Source organism: Aythya ferina (genome assembly GCF_964211825.1).
Source record: "Aythya ferina genome assembly, chromosome: 1".
NCBI lineage: Eukaryota > Metazoa > Chordata > Aves > Anseriformes > Anatidae > Aythya > Aythya ferina.
The window spans coordinates 184,549,402-184,569,513 of NC_140296.1; the positions used below are offsets into that span (position 1 = coordinate 184,549,402).

A 20,112-nucleotide genomic window follows, 5' to 3' on the forward strand; every position below is an offset into this window, starting at 1 on the left:
TCGAGGCCTGAATGAAGTCACGCCACCACTGAGTGCTGCAGTGCTGGACATGCTAGAACTTCAGTACGAACTAGAGTCAAAGGCAGCCAAGTGGTACGCCACAATTGATATTGCTAATGCATTTTTCTCCATCCCTTTGGCAGCAGCATGCAGGCCGCAGTTTGCTTTCACTTGGAGGGGCATCCAATACACCTGGAATCGGCTGCCCCAGGGGTGGAAACACAGCCCTACCATTTGCCATGGACTGATCCAGTCTGCACTGGAGCAAGGGGGAGCTCCCGAGCACCTTCAGTGCATTGACAACATCCTCGTGTGGGGCAACACAGCAGAAGAAGTTTTTGAGAAAGGGAAGAAAATAATCCAAATTCTCCTGAAAGCTGGTTTTGCCATTAAAAAGAGCAAGGTCAAGGGGCCCACACAGGAAATCCAGTTCTTGGGGGTAAAATGGCAGGATGGACGTCGCCATATTCCAATGGATGCGATCAATAAAATAACAGCAATGTCTCTGCCAAATAGCAAAAAGGAAACGCAAGCTTTCCTAGGCCTCATGGGATTCTGGAGAATGCATGTGCCAGGCTATAGTCAGCTTGTGAGTCCTCTATATCGAGTGACTCGAAAGAGAAACTATTTTGAGTGGGGCCCTGAGCAACAACAGGCATTTGAACAAATCAAACAAGAAATAGCTCGTGCAGTAGCCCTTGGGCCTGTCTGTACTGGACCAGCTGTGCAAAATATACTGTACACTGCAGCTGGGGAGCATGGGCTCACCTGGAGCCTTTGGCAGAAAACCCCAGAAGAAACTCGAGGTCGACCTCTGGGCTTCTGGAGTCGGGGCTATCAAGGATCAGAAGCCAATTACACCCCAACTGAAAAAGAAATACTCACAGCATATGAGGGTGTTAGAGCTGCTTCAGAAGTTGTGGGTACAGAGGCACAGCTCCTCTTGGCACCGCGGCTACCTGTGTTACATTGGATGTTCAAAGAGAAAATTCCCACTACACACCATGCAACTGATGCTACATGGAGTAAGTGGATAGCATTAATTACACAGCGGGCTCGAATGGGAAAACCCAATCGCCCAGGAATCCTGGAAGAGATTATGGACTGGCCGGAAGGCAGAGATTTCGGAGTGCCAACAGAAGAGGTAACCCGTGCTGAAGAGGCACCACCATACAATGAGTTGCCAGAAGACAGAAAGCAGTATGCGTTGTTTACTGACGGATCCTGCCGTGTGATAGGGAGCCATCGGAAATGGAAAGCTGCTGTGTAGAATCCCATACGACGAGTTGTGGAAGCCATGGAAGGGGAAGGTGAGTCGAGTCAGTATGCAGAAGTAAAAGCCATACAACTAGCCCTAGATATCGCCGAAAGAGAAAATTGGCCAGTATTGTATCTTTATACTGACTCATGGATGGTGGCAAATGCTCTGTGGGGGTGGCTGCAGCAATGGAAAGAGAGCAACTGGCAGCGCAGAGGTAAACCTATCTGGGCGGCTACCCTGTGGCAAGATATTGCTACCCGGGTAGAAAACCTGGATGTTAAAGTATGTCATGTAGATGCCCACATGCCCAAGAGTCGCACTACTGAAGAACATCAGAACAACAAAGAAGTGGATCGAGCTTCGAAAATTGAAGTGGCTCAGGTGGACCTAGACTGGGAACGTAAAGGTGAGCTGTTTGTAGCTCGATGGGCCCATGAAACATCAGGACATCTGGGGAGGGATGCCACTTACAGATGGGCTCGTGATCGAGGGGTGGACTTGACCATTAAGGCCATCACACAGGTTACCCATGAGTGTGAGACCTGTGCTGCAATCAAGAAAGCCATGAAGGTAAAATCTCCCTGGAACAGGGGGAGATGGCTAGGGTTTCAATATGGTGAGGCCTGGCAAATTGACTATATCGGACCACTCCCAAAAACTCGCCAAGGCAAACGGTACATACTCACCATGGTAGAAGCAACTACTGGGTGGCTGGAAACATACCCTGTAAACCATGCCACGGCCCGAAACACTATCTTGGGCCTGGAAAGACAAGTATTGTGGCATCATGGTACACCAGAGAGAATTGAGTCTGACAATGGGAGTCATTTCCGAAACAATCTTGTTACCTCCTGGGCAAAGAGGCATGGTATTGAGTGGGTGTACCACATCCCTTATCACCCACAAGCCTCTGGGAAGGTTGAGAGGTACAATGGACTGTTAAAGACTATGTTACGAGCATTAGATGCTGGGACGTGGAAACAATGGGACACAAATCTACCAGAAGCCACTTGGCTAGTTAACAATAGGGGGTCTGACAGCCGTGCTGGTCCTGCCAAAACAAAACCCCTACACACTGTGAAAGGAGCTAAATTTCCCGTAGTGCATATAGGAAGGTGGATGGGGAAGGCAGTGTGGGTTGCTCCTGCCTCGGGAAAAGGCAAACCCACTCGTGGGATTGTCTTCGCCCAAGGACCAGGGTATACCTGGTGGGTCATGCAAAAGAATGGGGATATCAAGTGTTTGCCTCAAGGAGATTTGACATTGAGAGAAAACTAATCTATAATCTAAGTTATATGTTGTAGGAAGATGCTGTAGGATCAACGACAGGTCAACTTTGCAAGGAGCCGGGCAGTGCAACAAGGACTTGAGCTAAGCTGGTGCTGGTGTCCAGACATCCAACTCCGCCTGCCTTGAGTGGCCACTTTGGCAGATGAAGACCTAATCATCAACAGTTCTTATGAACATTTTCCAAGAAAGACCTATGGAATGAAAAGATACACCTGCCTATTAATCCTGTCCTGTTAAATCCTTGTCCTGTTAAAGGACAAGGGATAATGATGAGAATGCTTGTATGCTAAAGTATGGGGATCTGAGTGTGACACAAATGTTATGGAATAAGGGGTGGAGGTTGTACTGGGTCTGGCTGGAATGTTAACTTTCCTGGCAGCAGCCCATACAGTGCCGTACTCTGTACTTGTAGCTGGAACAGCAGTGTTATCACACCAGTGTTGTGTCTACTGCTGAGCAGCAGTGGCACAGCATTGGGCCTTTCTCTAACCCCCCTAGGGGGTGGGCAAAAAGTGAGGAGAGAAACATCACTAGGGCAGCTGACCTAAACCAATCAAAGGGATATTCCATACCATGTGGTGTCACACTCAGCAATAAAAGGTGGAAACAGGAAGAAGAGGGGAGGGGTGGGCTCTCATTGAGAAGACGTCGGTCCTCTTCTCGAACACTGGCTGCGTGCGTTGAGGCCTTGCTTCAAGGATGTGGTCAATCATCGCTCATTTGTGGGAAGTAGAGAGTAATTTCTTTCCTCTGCACTTCCATATAGCTTTCATTTATTTTGTTTGTTTGTTTTCCTCCCTTCTTTTTATTTTTCCCTTTTTCCCCTCCCTTTTTCCCCTTTCCCTTTTATTTCCCCTTAGTTAAATTGTTTAGTTCATGGTAGTCTTTATTTAATTATTATAATTATTTCCCCTTAATTAAATTATCCTTATCTCAACCCGTGAGTTGTTCTTTGCTTTACTTCTCCCCCTCCTCATCTAAAGGAGGGGAAGTGAGAGAGCGGTTGTGGGGTTTAGCTGCCCAGCACAGTAAAACCACCACAGCAGCACACATAATAGACAATATTAATGCAAAAGGCAATCTAAAAAAAATAATTGCATTTTATGATTAAAAATAGAGACAGTTGTACTGTTTTAGTGCCTGATGCACTCAGTGATTGCTGAGATTTTAAATACAAATAGCTTTTCCCTCAAAGAGTAAACAAACAAAATGGAAATGACATAGAGATTATTTCTGTTTTGAACCCAAACTTACGCAGACGAGTAAAGTACATGGAAGTAGTCTTCCATATTTCGTTTCTTTGTGTAAACTATGAGATTATGCTTCCTCTTAATCTGTCAGAATTTCTCTCCTACTATTACCCTTAACATGGCCTCTAAGGTTCTATAAAGCACATGCTGAAATATATTTTAATCATTAGAACATAATATGGTACAGAGGAGGCCATTTTGATTAGCTGTGGATAATCCTTCTTTATTCCTATGAAGGAATGCGATAGTCTTCTTCATTTAATACACTCTGTTTTCCATAATAGTCTTTTTAAGGAATGTAATTAAGATTAGTGACTAGGCTTTCCAGAGGAAGAAAAGTAAACTGTGCATACATTTAAGAAAATAAGCAACAAAAATGGGCTTTATTGCCTGGTCTGTTTTCTAATTGTGGTATTTTATGGGTTTTATGTGTTAATATATTATAGCATTCTGTTCCTACATTAACTGTTTTAGCATCTTGCCACAGCAATGGCTGTTGTTGAAAGTGGTAGTGTAAGTGAAAAATAAAAAAGTACTACTCTGTTTGTTCTGAAAGAAAGATAACGTAAAAACAAAAAAAAAAAAAAACAAAAAAAATAATAATAATAATTTAAAAAATCCCTTAGGTTCACCCTAAAGCTTTTCTTCTTCATATGTACCTCCAATGTCTAGATTTCACAATCTGTTTATGTGTTATGAATAAGAAGCTTTTTAAAGAGTTCAGTACCAGGTGAGTCATAGCTCTGAATCATACAAAACTATAGTATCAAATAGCTTTCCTCCTACAATGTATATTTGAAAAAAAAAAAAAAAAAAAAAAAAAAGGAGAATAAATAAAGAAAATCAACCTTCTCATTTTTCTTTATTTGCATATGAGGAAAACATTAATATCCTATTATATTCTTCTTTCCCATGAGTATGTAGAAATCCCATAAACTAGATTACTGCCTTTAATCTATGTTAGCAGAAACCCTAAGGAAAATAGATAAAGGAGAAATCCTTAAAGAAAATTTTTATTTCTGTCTTCAGTATTTAAGGAAAATACTCTCCAAACAACTGTTAGCTAGGAGGAAACCCGAAGATCAAAAAGAACCCTAAAGATGAAACTTATGAAATTGATTAACCATCATATGATAGTTAAAGGGATTCTGTGATATCCAACCATCTTAGATTGCTTAAAAACAAACAAACAAACAAACAAAAAAGACTACATTAAAAAGAAAAAAAATCTTTAATTGTAACAGGAACTACACAAAAATGCCATTTCTGCCTCCACTCCTTAGTGCACAATTATTAACACTGTATTCAGATTGTGTGTCACAGGTTAATTTTTGAATACTTGCAATCACACCTGTTATCTTCTAAAATGATTTTAAAAATTAAATAATAAGTGCCCCAGATTTGTATTTTCCTAAAAAAAAAAAAATAAAAATAAATGATTGTATACAAAGGAGAGATGGACAAAAACTTTAAAGTGTGAATTGTCTTCTCAAATCTTCTGTGAGCAGATTTTTTCAAAAAATATCTAGAATATAAGATTGTTTTTTTCCTAGAGACTTTGTAGCTTTCAGGACAAGATATCCATCTTTTGTTCTCTAAGTATGTTTGTGTACTATGAGTAAAAAGAGAGAAGGTACATGGGAATTGGATTAGAGGTTAAAAAATAAAAAATCTTAATATTTAATATTAAAATGAATGGTAGTTTTGTCTTAGATGTAAGATAAGTCTCCAGTAATAGAACCATCATTTCTCTATTGGTAAGCTAGCATTACTCATTATAGAATAGTTATTTTCAGCAGAGAGCATGATTCTGGGACCATTTTTGCTTACTTGAATTGAAATCAATTAGAGGTATTTTAAATAAAATCTAATATAATTAATGTTGTAGTTTCAAAATCAGAGTGAGCTATTACAAACCAATGTGTACTCCTCCCCCAGTGACCTTCTTGAACTGTTACAGGTATGCATCTGACAGTGTGGTGAACTAACTGTAGAGTTAGAGATATTTATTTTTTAAATCATGTCATTTTTTACCCCAATCAAGTTTTCTTAGTTAGCTCCTTAAATGTCTGCCTCAACACTTGTGTCAGAAGAGGTTGAGGCATTATATTTCCATCCATTTTCAGAGACCTGTTAGTATGCTACCATGGATTCTGAAACTTTGGCTTACACCTAGTGTTAACTCCAAACTGCTGCTGAAATTAAGGTCTGGATGGTCACATCTGATACAGGCTGATGTACATGTTACCTGTGCTTGGCTATCTCACAGAAATGCGAGAGAGAGATCAAGGAAAGAATAAGGGGACTTTGAATGACTGTCTGTTTAAATAAAGAAAATACTATTTACTTCTTCATCCAGTGCATCTGAATGTGAGGGTTAGGTTGAAACATTTAATCAATTATGTCTATCTCCCCATGATTTAATTTTTTTTCAGGGGAATCTGGCAGAGGTATCTGATGAAATGCCTGTATGTGAAGACAGCAGAGTGGACTAAGTCTACCTGATAAATGATTTAAAACTTGGTTCCCTGGAAGTAACTATTTGCTAGTACTGTAGCAATGTATGACTTGCTAGTAATCATAAATGGATTATGGAATTGTACATGTATATGGTTTTCTTGATATCTAACATAATAGAATGAATAGGAACTGCAGAGGTTTAGGAAACAAGCATGAAACAACTTGCATTATTTAACCTTGGGACTTTTAAATATATCTACTTTATCATCTAAATATGCCTAACCATTCTTTGAATAAAAGTTACAATCTTCTTTATTCACCATTGTTCAAAGTGGAGAAAAAGTGGAGAAAGACAGATGGAAATCTCAGGAAATTTTTTTTGTTGTTGTTGTTTTAAACATGCTTTTACCATTAAGAACAAAAGCAGTAGCATTTTCTGACATTTTCAACTTTTTGTCTTTCCCTCTTGCTAAATATGTTGTTATTTCTAAAATCTTACAGGCTTCTATGCTCTTTCTTCTCCTCCTTTCTTTCAGATAAAAGCATCTGATACATCTTTTCATACGCTAGACTTAAAACAAACCACAAGGAAAAAAAAAGGTAGAAAAGGAAATATGTAGCAGAAAACATAAGCACACATACATACTCATATTATTCAACACTAAAGAATGCAACTTTTTAAAACACTAAGGTTTTGTTGTTTTTTTCATACTGTGTCAAAAGCATGTTTTAAAGCTGTTGAAGAGAGAATCCATTTCCTCTGAGAGAAAAATCAACATTTGCAGGTAAGCATAAAACTGAGGCTTTCCTTTTTTACCCATGACTATAGGTAGGTAGGATTGACTGAACCCATGATAAGATGCCTAAGGATGTAGATCATATGCCCACAAGGAGAAGAAAAAGTGAAAAGTGATGCCTGGGTTAACACATGTAATTTCAAATACATAATCATTTCAGTTGGCATTTACCAAGGAATTTTGAAAAAGGAAGGATGATTACTTTTTTTTAAAGACATTTCCCCCAGGCTTCAATAAAAACTTTCATTTTTTTTGGATGATTTACCAGACATAACACATTTTGACAAGCTGTGAGCCTTCAGTTGCCGTGTAGTTCTGACCCAACTGCTAGTTCCATACTTCCCTAAAGTTATTTGTATGTGATCTGAAAGCAATTACATTAAATGAAAGTCTCAAAATTCATTGCCAAAACTGTGTTTATTTTAATGTAAACAAAGCCATGTGTTGTTTTTACTATAATTTACTTAGACAAGTTTCTTAAGTCCCTGATTCCATAATGTATTGCAGGACATGAACCTGAGTCTCAAGCCGTGTTAAACAAGAATGGAGACCTGCGCAATTAAAATCAATTACATGCTCAAATGCTTTTCAGGATCAGAGCCAATGTGGTCAGCAATCAGCATGATTCTACGCATAGGTAATTTTAATTTCTCTTTGTAAAGTTTATACTGTTGTATATTCTTACAGCAAGGTGTATCTGACTGCTTTGTATACCTTAGTCTGATGCAGCTTCCAAAATAATTAAGTTGGTTTCCAGGTCATTTAACTGGCTACACATTGTTCTGTGGTTAGTCACACAAGCACTTGCATCAGGAGCTCTTCTGACATGACTTCCTTGCCAAAATAGATTCTTTCTCCTCTGCCTCCCATCCCCTCCTCATCCTTATAATATCTCATTGGTATTGAAAGTGGATGGACCTAGGCGAATGTTAATACTGAATTTAATACATCCCATTATGCTATTCATCTTGAAAGTACATGACAATCTAGCAAAAGCACATCTACTTTTGTAAGAATACATATCTTCAATGTGTGGCAGATTTTCATATTACTTAGGACTCTGTACTGCACAATTTTCTACCTGTGTATTAAAAAAATATTTCTGCATTTTTCTCTGTAGTTTATTGTTTGGTTCAAAAGGGATGTAGACATATTAAAGCAGCTACTTAAGTTAAATAGATAATTATTATATCCTTGAGTAAATACTGTTTATTATGGTATTACAGTATGAACATGAATAATTTCCCTCAATTTAGACACACTGGTTTGTTTTTCTAACAAACTAACTTTCTTTTGTAGTCATTTTTATAGAAAGCATTCTTCCACTGTGCAATTCATTTTGCCCTTGTAAGAAACTTTTTCTCAAATTATATTAGTCATATTCTACACATTCCTGTCTACTAACATGAATTTTACAGGAAATATGATTATTAGTTTAAACTAAATTAGTGGAGTCTACCAGTTGGATAGCTGACTCACACCAGCAATGCATACCATGCCCAAAAAACTGTTGAGCTGGTAGGCAGCTAAACACCACACAGCCGTTTGCTTGCTCCCCCCATTCAGCAGGCAGAAATGCTCACCACCAGCAGACTGATGCCCAAGCAGCAGCAGTCCCCTCACCCTGGCCAACTACCTTACAGTTTAATTGTTCAGCATGATACTATATGTCATGGAGTATCCCTTTGGTCAGTTTGGGTCAGCTGTCCTGGTTCTGTCCCCTTCCAGCTCCTTGTGCACACCCAGCCTCCTCACTGGCTGGCAGGGCTGTACGAGAAGCTGAAGACTCCTCAGCTCTGTGTAAGCACTGCTCTGCAACAACTGAAACATCACTACCATGTTTGCCCAGATACATGAAGATTCATCCTTCATTAATTTGGGTGACTCTTGCTGTAATACCATTGGTATGATATATATCAACCATAGTAGTGATGGCATACAACACTATATATAGCAGTTAATATACAATTCAAATCACTGTCTATTCTCATCCCAGATCAAATCCCCTCAAGGTGCACATTGGACTTCCTCATAACACATTGCCCACAAAGTACACCCAGGTCCTTGTGCAAAAGCAATCCCATGGGTGGGTTTGATTTTGATCAAGGCAGAAATAGCCCAAACTGCCTTCCCCAGCATGTTGTTTATGTGCAGTATGGGGACTTCATCCCCTTCTACACTACTATTGTGCAATTTTGACTGGGCAGGGCCAGCTCATTTGACAGATATATTCAGTATTTGGTATTCAGCGTTCAGTAACCATTCATAAAAGATTAAATCATTTTCTGTTTTACTTTTGAATTTATTTTATACTTTTGCAAGTTTCACTACCAGTTGCAGGAAAGACAGAAAAAGCCTAGAGCAGAGTAGGGGTGATTCAGGGACCTGTACCATAGGCCAGCTGTCTCTTTAGTATCTCTTCCCAGGACCTGATGTACTGCCTCTCTAGCAAGGTGCTGCAGCACACAGCACTACAGTGAAGACAGGACAGGTCCCTTTGGGAGACCACCTTAATTAATCATATTTCTATAGCAAGTTCAGCTGAGTTTTGGGCAGTGCTACATTGTTTGTTAGGGTTAGTTGTTTCATGGAGTAAATAAAGTGGACATTGGCAAAAAAAAAAAACAAAAAACAAACAACAAAAACACAATACTTCCAAACAATGTGTTAGATTGGAAAAAATGCTTTGTTAGGTAATTAAGCATATTTCCATATCTAAAATCTCAAGTATACCTAACTTATTTCCTACGTCTCACTTTCTGAAGTGACAGATTTTGAATGAGTAGCAATCATTATCTTTCTTCTAATGCCCTCTCAGCCTCAACAGAATTGGGGTTTGTAGTATTTGTAGGAAGGGACCTCTGAAGATCATCTAGTCCAACACCCCTGACAAGCAGGACCACCTAGAGCACGTTGTGCAGAATGGCATCAAAGGCAGATTTTGAATATCTCCAGAGAAGACAACTCCACAACTTCTCTGGACCACCTGTTCCAGTGCTTTGTCACCCTCACAGTAAAGAAGTGCCTGTTCCAGTGCTCTGTCACCCTCACAGTAAAGAAGTGCCCTCTCATATTCAGCTGCAACTTCCTGTGCTTCAGTTTGTGCCCATTCCTTCTCATCCTGTTGCTGGACACAACTGAAAAGAGACTGGTTTCATCCTCTTGACACCTCCCCTCAGATATTTATACACATTGATGAGGCCTCTCCTCAGTCTGTTCTTTCCCAGGATAAGCAGGCCCAGTTCTCAGCCTGTCCTCATAAGACAGGTGCTTCAGTCCTCTAATCATCCTATTAGCCCATACAAGACTGGACCCAGTACTGACCCCTGGGGGACACCGCTAGCTGCAGGCCTCCAACTAGACCACCACTAAGCACAACTTTGAGCTCCGCCATCCAGCAAATTATCAATCCACCTCACTGTCCACTCATCTAGCCCACACTTCCTGAGCTTGTCTATGAAGGCGTTATGGGAGACAGTGTCAAAAGCCTTGCTGAAGTCAAGGTAGATTACATACACCACCTCATGACATCATACCCCTCATCTACCCAGCTAGTCATTCCATCACAGAAGTCTGTCAGATTTGTTAAGCATGATTTCCTCTTGGTGAATCCATCCCTATCACTTTCTTATCCTCCACATGCTTGGAGATGACCCCCAATCCCTATGCATGGGATTGTGTGGCAGTGCACTGTCAACAGGCATTCTGAAAAAAAATAGCATTGCTCTGGTTGTAAAAAAAATATTGAGGAATAAATTCATCCATAAGTAGATTTATGGTGTGTTTCAGACCAGCCTGACTGGCCTGTTGACCAAAAGCCTATCAGTGCAGCCACAGGACAAGCCATATTTTTCAGGACATATGAGACCTCAGCTGGCTCAGCACATTCACTATGAAGTCTGGTGGCTGTCATTGACGTGCTGTATGCTGTAAGGAGGAGGCATATTCTGGAGGTGTCCACTCTGGAGGTATTATAGGTGCAGCCATGGGGACAGAAGGAGCCAGGGTGGCTAGGAGGCTGGGCTGGGAAGGAAGAGCACTGGGTCAATACATGAGCATCGAGGCACAGCTCTTTTACCAACACCGAGTTGTTAGGTGTTGTTTAGCTGCAGGTCATAATAATAATAATAATGCTAAAAAATGCATTACAAAAATACACCAAGAGGGAAACAGTTTCAACAGACCAAAGGTTCATGAAAGATGTATTTTGAAATAACATTGTGTTTGTTGGGAAGAAAAAGCTGCCTGAAAAGCCTTCAGAGTAACTTAGCAACATTTTTTTTTTTTCCTATTTGTTTCATATTGTAACTCCTAAAATAAATATTTTTTGTAAAACTTTCTTATCTGGACTCTGTTATGATCCCTAGCTCAGGTCGTCTGTCACATATTTCATCTGCTGTTACTGATGAAACCAACCCCAGAAGCAACATCTGAAGATTTTTTAACTTTGGGACTTAAGGTGTCTGAATTTTATTTTTACATCTCAAAACATCACTACCAGTAGCTCATCTGAGTTACTTATTGCCCAAATACCTGTCATTTATATGTATATGCTTAAGTACATTAATATTCCAGTTAAAAACAAACAAAAAATCTTATTATCCACCTTACTCCCTTAAGGCTCTCTCCTTCCTATTTATCATCACTTTGCCCTTGCAGAGATCTCTGTCTCTAATAACCATGGCCTCTTCAAGCTATCTTCCCTTGGTTGTATAGTGTTATGAAATTTTAAAATTAGTTTCAAACTTAATTCTGAAATGACTAGCTTTAGCCAAGACCGATAAAAGAATCCCAAGACAGTTTTTATGATTTAGTATTACAATGATATCAGAAATCTTTAAGCTTATTTGGCATGACTGTTCTTAAATGGTACTATCTGAAAAACACATTTCAACAACAGATTGTTCCCAATGGCATTTTAAATCTTTGGGCTATCTGTTTCAGGTAAAAATTAGAACACAGTATTACATGTCTACCAAATGAACTTCAGTGCTTCAGGCATTTCAGCTATTTGGGAGGTAGCACAAATAATCTCTGTTTTGTAAATGCCTTTTTAATGAAGTGCTTAACTGTGTGCGCAAGTGTTAAGATAAAGGAATATAAACATATGGAAAATTATAACAAAATATACATGCCAGTTCTTGATAGATATTGATCTGAGAACTTGAAAACTGTACATAAAATTAGTATTTTTCTACTCCTTTCTGTTTTGTTTTGTTTCTTTTCACTCCCACTAATTTTTTGTCCTATTTTTGAGATGGTTAATATTCTCATATAGTCATATTGCAATGTTATCATTTTTGGGGTTTTGGTGTTTAATTTCTTTTCTTGGCTGGACAAATTATCCTCTTGTCCCCTGCAGCCAACTATAATTTCCACTGACTGCAGTAATGAGGGCAGAACTGATTAAATGCAGACTTCCCTCCTGTTTAACTCAGCCAACAAGCTGCCTTTCAGCAGTTAGGGATATTTTTCTAGAGCCTTTTTTTTTTTTTTTTTCCCAAAAATGAAAGGAGAATTTTCGGATCAGAGGTTTATATTCCTGTCAGTAATAGATATAAGGATAGATGAGATATGTGCAGCGCCAATGATTGTAAGGTAGGGTCCAGATGTATAATTGTGTCACTGTTAATGGTATTCTATAAGGAAAGCATGTTTCTGTGGTTATCCTCTGTATTTACCCTGTTTTGGAGGACAGCTGGTCTGTATAAGGAGATGCAGCAGCATTTACAACCTTTTATCACAAGAGGAACTCTCTATTGTAACATCATAGAAATAGAAGAATTAGTGATATACAGTGCAGAGAAAAGACGAGAAATATTGACTTAGATAAACAGTACATTTCCTCTGTGCCATGTGACACAAATACTTCACTCTTCCCTATTGTTTAGAAAAGGCTAGAAAAGCTAGACCAGAAATAAGATACGATAGTATTACAGTCTATGAACAATCAAGCTAAATTCTCTGGTGGAAAAACAAAAAGTAAGAATACTTCTAAAGATACTGAAATGTTCATGGACCTACTTGGCTATTTTTTGGTTATGTTTAATGAATAGACATTGTCCAAAAAGCTGGAGAAAACATGTTAGTGACATTAGTTAAGGTAACATTAAAATATCTGGCATCACACTACTGCTTTAATAAAACAGACTAAAAGTATAACAAAAGTATTGTAAGTAATCTTAATGATTCTATGATTCTATGATTCTAATATATTGGAAGTTTAAATACTGTTATTTATGCTGTATAGATGCCCACATGGCATAGTCATAATCTATGATGGTCAAATTGATTTATAAAGATTCTTCCATTTTCCAAAATAGTCCTAGTAAAAGAGGTAGTTTTGCAAATTGTTTCCCATCTTTTGTAGTTTAATAAACAGTTCAGGTGATGGATATTTTTAAATGAGAAGAGATGCACATGTCATATAAAAGGCCATATTGAAAATAAGAAGTATTTATCAGTATTGTAACATATAAAACCAGCCTATCTCTTCGGTGTAATTCTTTATTGCATTCTTTAAATATATGTGAATTACATTTGATTCCAAGGAAAGTTCCTGAAAAGAAGTTCTATAACCATATGGAATAAATCATTATGACAGAACTCTTTGCAGAAATATTTGAGCAGTATTTTGAATAGTTCATTTAATTATTTCCATAATAGAAAAAATATCCAGAGATTGAAGATTATACTAAACTGGGAGGAATTGTTGACTCCCTTGAGGGTAGACTGAGGGATGAGAGGCTGGGTACAGACTGGGGGATGACAGGCTGTAGATCAGCTCTTCAGAAGGAGATGTGGGTTTCTGGTTGATGGCAAGATCAATAGGAGTCAGCAGTGTGCCTTGGCAGCCAAAAGGGCCAACCATATCCTTGCAGCAAGGACAGCATTTCTAGATGACTGAGGGAAGTGATTATCCTGCTTTGCTCTGCACTGGTGCAGCCTCACCTCGAGTACTATGTGCAGTTTTGAGCACCACAATATAAGAAGGACATAAAACCTAGTGTCCATTTGAGGTTCAGGATGGATGTTAAGAAAAGGTTCTTCACTGAGAGGGTGGTTGGGCACTGAAACAGGCTCAATGGTCATGACACTGAGCCTGCTGGAGTTGAAGCAGCATTTGAACAACACTGTCATGGCTTAATTTTTAGGTAGTCTTATGTTGAGCCTGCAGTTGGACTTGATGATCCTTATGAGTCCCTTCCAACTCAGGATATTCTACAATTCTATAATTCTCTATTCTTATAAGGTAATATAAGAATTCTTAAAAGATCTTGTTATGTATGGAAAGGCCACAATGGAGAGGAGAAGGCTACCTGGAGCCTTCTCCTCTCCATGCTGAATAACCCCAAATCTCTTATCCTTTCCTCATTGGAGAGGTGCTCCAGCCCTCTGATAATTTTCATGGCTGGCCTCTGAATCCAGTCTAACTGGTCAATGTCTTTCTTGTACTGGAGTCCCCCAGAGCTGGACGTGATGCTCCAGGTGAGGGCTCACAAGAGTGGAGTAAAGAGAATGCCCTCCGTCAACCTGCTGGCCATGCTTCTTTTTGTGCTTATTTTTGTCATGGCTTAACAAAATAAAGACTGACAGTAAAGAGGTTTTCTCCGTATAAATACAAGTATGTAAATTCCATAGAAGCCAACCAGGTACAAAATCTAAGAAAACATGTTGACACATGAACAGTTGTATAAAAGTGGAGCAGGAATAGATCTTGGCTGAAAATTATAAGGACATTTAGAATTTTTAGAGGAATGTGACTTTCCAAAAGAGTAATAAGGGGAAATAAAGCTTACCAGTCTTGAAAAGGGATCTGATATGGGGCTATAAAAGATTATATTATTTAGTTATATTATATAGAAGTAAGCTAGAGCTTTACGACACAGTGCCCTTTCCACACCTAACTGCTGAGGGTCTTTCTTCATTTTCATATGCTGTTAATAATTTTCAATATAAGAACAAATGAGCAAGTATACAAACGTATAATACCCTGTACTCTCTTAACAAAAATGTGGTGTTCTTGTAGAAAAGCCAGACTGCATAAAGCCACACTCTCTCTAGCTACATTTTTTTACTGCTTTCAGTGGCACTTCCTAGGGTTACCCCCTCATACAATAAATTTAGAGGGTAGAGAAAACTTTCCAAAGGAGTCTAACTACAATATTGATCAATTCAGCTTGTATTCTTTGCAGCTTGGCTTGCCCTCAAGGTCTGATTTTACTAGTCTTCTGCTTCAAAGACAAGGTTCATGTGATAAGATTTGCTTTCTTCCATTTTTTGTAAGTGCCACTCTACAATATCAATGTGTTCCTAATGTTTGTGATGTTATACTATTAAGAATGTAGAAACATATTTTGCTTAATTACTTTCCCCCAATGGGTTTGAAAATGAGACTCAAATTTTGCCTTTTATGCTGCACTTAAGAGTGTTATGGATAATGAAGCAGAAAGAAAAAAAAAATATCTAGAAAACAAATAAACAAATCTAGGGTGAAAAATGAAATAACAGAAGGAATGGAAAAACAATATTACTCAGAGATGGATGAGAATGTAATATGAAATGAATAAAAAACACATCTGCAGTATTTTAGGCTTAAAATTGTGTGATCTTGTTTTTGTTGGAAGCTATGAAGACTTCTCCTACTGTTTTAAAATAAAAGGACTCTTCTTCAAGCAAAGAACACTTAAAATTTCAGATTTTTAAAAATGATGTGATTTTAAAATTATTTTTAAAATCTAACGATTTGTGGTATTCCAAAATAGACTGATGTTATTAGAAGAACAAGATTGTTCTATGAGATCAATCTGTAACATCCTGAAGTTTGAAAGTGTATCCTCACTCTCCAGTGAAGTGGCATACAGGCATATAAAGCCTGCCTGACACAGGTCATGTGTGATAAAGGGAAAAGGTCACCTTTCTTGGCCTTGCAGTGGCTGGCTCATGCTGTACTTTTGGTCTTTTGCATTATTCATAGCAACACGTTGGTTCTGCTGGGCATAGCAATGCTGCTTTAGGATGTTCCTGTGAGAATTTGAGTCTCCTTTCAGACTATCCTTCTGCTCCTTTTTCTGTCTTGTAACACCCAAAGCAAAACATTTCTGTTGAATGCTTGTAGCCAAGACATGTCTGCTGATGATTTAAATGCTGCTGAAAAGAAGGACTATTATAAAGCAATATGTATGGCCTTGAAGCGTGACTGGTGTAGGATCAAACTCTGAAGGTTGTGTGTGGGTGTTCTGTAGGGGACATGTATTGCTCCAGGTTATATTCATACAGGAGCCCATCACATCACATCTTATTCTTTATGGATAAGGATGACAGACAGATCCAGCTTTCAGTCTTCATGCCTGAACTTACATACAACGAGGAGGACTTTTTCTTTCTGTATTATTGGCTGACACAGGCAAGAGTTATATTTGTTGCACTGGACAATGTTCTCAGAAATATGGTTTGATTTTTGGGTGGTCCTGTGCAGAGCCAGGAATTGGACTCAATGATACTTTGGGGTCCCTTTCAAATCAGGATATTCTATGATTCTATGATTCTGTGATTCTATGCACTGGTAACAGTTGATCAATTCATTCAAATGTTTATTAGAAAAAGTTTATTAGAAATCAATTAAGATGAAGAGCCATCCATAAAGATCTGTAGTCCGCCATCTAAATGCTTTGTTGTCCTGGATTTGGATAGGATAGTTAATTTTCCTCCTAATAGCTAGTATGGTGCTGTATTTTAGATTTCAGATAAGAATAATGCTGCTAACACACCGATGTTTTAGTTGTTGCAGAGCAGTGCTTATACAGAGTCAAGGAGTTTTCAGCTTCTCATACTGCCTGGCCAGTGAGGAGGCTGGGTGTGCGCAAGGAGCTGGAAGGGGACAGAACCAGAACAGCTGACCCAAACTGGCCAAAGGGATATCCCATCCAATATAGTGTCATGCTGAACAATTAATATGGCATGGCTAGCCCGGGGGGGGGAGGGTGGAGGACTGCTGCTCAGGGACAGGCAGGGCATCAGTCAGTGGGTGGTGAGCAATGGCATTGTGCATCACTTGCTTTGCACATATTATTATTATTACTATCATTATTATTATTATTATTTCTCCTTCTTTTCTTTCCTATTACACCGTCTGTATCTCAACCCACAAGATTTTACATTTTTTAAAGCCTGATTCTCTCCCTCATCCTGGGGTGGAGGGTGCATTGTGATGGTGGGGGTGAGCAAACAGTTGTGTGGTGCTTAGCTGCCAGACAGGTTAAACCACGTTTGTTCATATGCACTTTGCTTTTCCAAAATCCAAAAGGTTTAACAAACAATTTACTCAAGTATACCCCATTTCTATCCACTCTGGTATGCATAATTGTTATTAATAATCAGCAAATACAACTATTATTGGATCCCATATAGCTAAAGAAATTATTTGGGAGTTCTTGAGATAATCACTCACTAGAACAAGTAATTCAAACTGACTTTTTCATCCTGTTGGCTACCCAGATTCTAGGAAGTAATTCACAGACTCAGTTGTTTCTGAGTTGCTGGTAAAAGACTATGACAATGTCTCCGTGTAATTTGTTAAGTGTAATTTGAAAACTTTTAATGAGTTTTAAGGAATAAATAAAGAACAAACCAGTTCTATGGTTGAAGATGACAGGGAAGTCATGAAACAAACTACAGTGGTAGTTTGCTATGGCAATGCATAGGATTGTTAGGTAGAAAAAGCTGAAATAGTTAAGATGAAAAGCCTGCTATAAGTGTAGCGTATGCAAAGATTTGAAGAAGTATACACAAGCACTGTATTCATTAAGCCTGTTTTGACTTTACGCTGGATCTAATGATGGGTTCTACTTAGGAGAAATAGCAAAAGTAACAAATGTCTTTATGAACTACAATAGTTTATTTTGTTATAAATGGCTCAGGATTCAAATTAGGATTAAATAAAAAAATAGGATTTATTGAAAGAATATAAAGGAATAGAGGTAAGCAAACAGCGCTGGGTGCACCGGGAGTCTCCGCTCCACCAGGACGCACACCAGTTACATCAAGCAGCTGATTTTTATGCTCCTAGACTAATACATATTCATTACTACTTCTAAAAAAATAGATTATTAAAATTAGCTTCCGGGGTGCAGTCCCTCCTACTGGAGCATGCGCAGTCTCCTCTGGGGTCTCTTCTGGGGGTCTCTAGGGGTCTTTCATGCTGAAGGCTCGTAGTCTTCCTCTCCACCTTTGTACTTACTGGGCACCATACCAAGTTTTCGGAACATCTTCTTCAAGTCTTGTCTCCCAGCCGCCCTTCAGCTTCTTTCTCCTTCCTCTTTATCTTTTGGCCCCCCCTAACCAGATACCAAAGATCCACATAGTATCCCATAACAGTCACTAGTTGTTATCAGTTGTTCTGAAACTCCCAGACACATGAGTAATTAAAACATTCTTCCCCAGCCATTCACAGACACATCTATAGCAGTGTTAGAAATAGAAGTCCGGAATAACAAAAGCAAACAGGTTCATAAATTTAAGAAGTGATAAATTGACTAGAATGAGGGGGAGACTGGGACACACTGCATCTGTGGTTCAAGAATTAAATTGCCAGTGCAGGGCCCAGAGGCAGACAGGATTCAAACAGAATTGTTCTTTATGGACACGAATTGTTAAAACATTCCTCACAATTTTGATAATAGTCATTTGTGATGGTTACTATTTAGTTTATGAATAGTCCTTTTCCAGTGATGTCATGAAAAAACAACAACAAAAAAGAGTAGAGGTATACTGCCTATCTTTCTATACTTTTGATGTTAAACTTTTCAACTGAAAGAGCAACAGGTGCCAGAGATCATCAGAAAATCTAGATTTGCACATAAAGACTGAAAAACTCTTTGACTCTTTCTAAAATGTCAGAGACAAGGATATAAATGCACAAGGAGATGATTCAATTATCCTGGACACAGAAGAGATGCATGAAAAAAGTGCCCAAATGTTAGCATTAAATTAAGCTATCTATGCACATGCCAAGATTCTTGGCATAGTGTTATAAGGCAGACAGACCATATGGTCTCTTTAGCAATATACAATGCTTTTTGCAGTGTCCCACTTACTGCAAAAGAAACTGTTGTGATTTAGGGTGTGCCAGATGTCTTGTCAATCAGCCAGTTTCACGTTTTACAGTATTCTAAGCTTGACGTAAACACAAGGCACTGCTCACTGAATAGCCAATTCCTTACTCTGAGGGAAAATATTGCAACAGAATACATGAGCTGGCTGGCAACCTTAGTTCCTGGTGGACAGGCTTCCTTTGAAGAAAACATACCATTTTGCAATTACAGAAGAAAAATTAAATTTAACCTTAAAGAATTCTCTTTAAAAGAAGTGTGTTCTAATATATATATTTTCCATTTACCATTGCATTTAATAGTTTCTGTCCATTTACTGGTGCATTTCTTTAAGTGCTGTGACTACTCCCTAGTGTTTGTGGTGGGATCAGTTCAGTTACCTAAAAAAGGCATTGCAGTTGAATGGGATGCCAGCTCTTGGTGTTAAGGCTCAGGGAATGGGATGTCACCTCAGTACTAACCTCCATCCCTTATCCAGTCTCTCTGGAATTTCCACAGTACCTGATCAGTACTTTTGGAGACATCATTGCCTCTCCAAAGACATGGCAAAACATCTGTGGAAAGTTTGCCATTCAGTGCCTTACTAATCACACCTCTGACTTCCCAGAGGATGTATATGTATTAAAGAAATGTCAAGCCTCGCTTATGAAGAAGCTTGGTATTTCTCAGGAGGAAACTCACATATTTCTCAAGTGTCTAAAATTTCCTTTAGGTATGTTGAGCTAGTACAGAAGAATGACCTCAGTAGACCCACTCGTTTTGGAATTATGGTGACAGTTACAAACCACATTCTCAGATTTCATTGAAGGCATTAACTATGCTTAGATTTCGTAGGTAAATATAAATGATCTTTAATTTTTCAAAGATAAGATGTGACAGCTAAGACTGAGGATTTTTGTAAAGTAATTTAAGTTGAACACCCTGGATGAATATATAGCCTGAAA

General features: G+C 38.7%; 2 long non-coding RNA genes across 3 annotated transcripts in view; one reads left to right on the forward strand and one right to left on the reverse strand.

Annotated features, from left to right (window-relative positions):
- The first annotated feature begins 3,196 nt into the window (after positions 1-3,196).
- Positions 3,197-20,112, forward strand: part of LOC311430576 — a 30,146-nt gene continuing 13,230 nt past the window's right edge. The window contains exons 1-3 of one of the 2 annotated variants that reach the window (XR_014688880.1): positions 3,197-6,861; positions 6,985-7,046; positions 7,566-7,695. This is a non-coding gene — a long non-coding RNA (uncharacterized lncRNA). Of the gene's footprint in view, positions 7,047-7,565; positions 7,696-20,112 lie in introns of both variants that reach the window. The other variant, XR_014688879.1, reaches the window with a different exon arrangement.
- LOC311430577 overlaps positions 7,457-20,112 on the reverse strand; it is a 30,563-nt gene continuing 17,907 nt past the window's right edge. Inside the window, exon 3 of the long non-coding RNA XR_014688881.1 lies at positions 7,457-7,976. This is a non-coding gene — a long non-coding RNA (uncharacterized lncRNA). The remainder of the gene's footprint in view (positions 7,977-20,112) is intronic.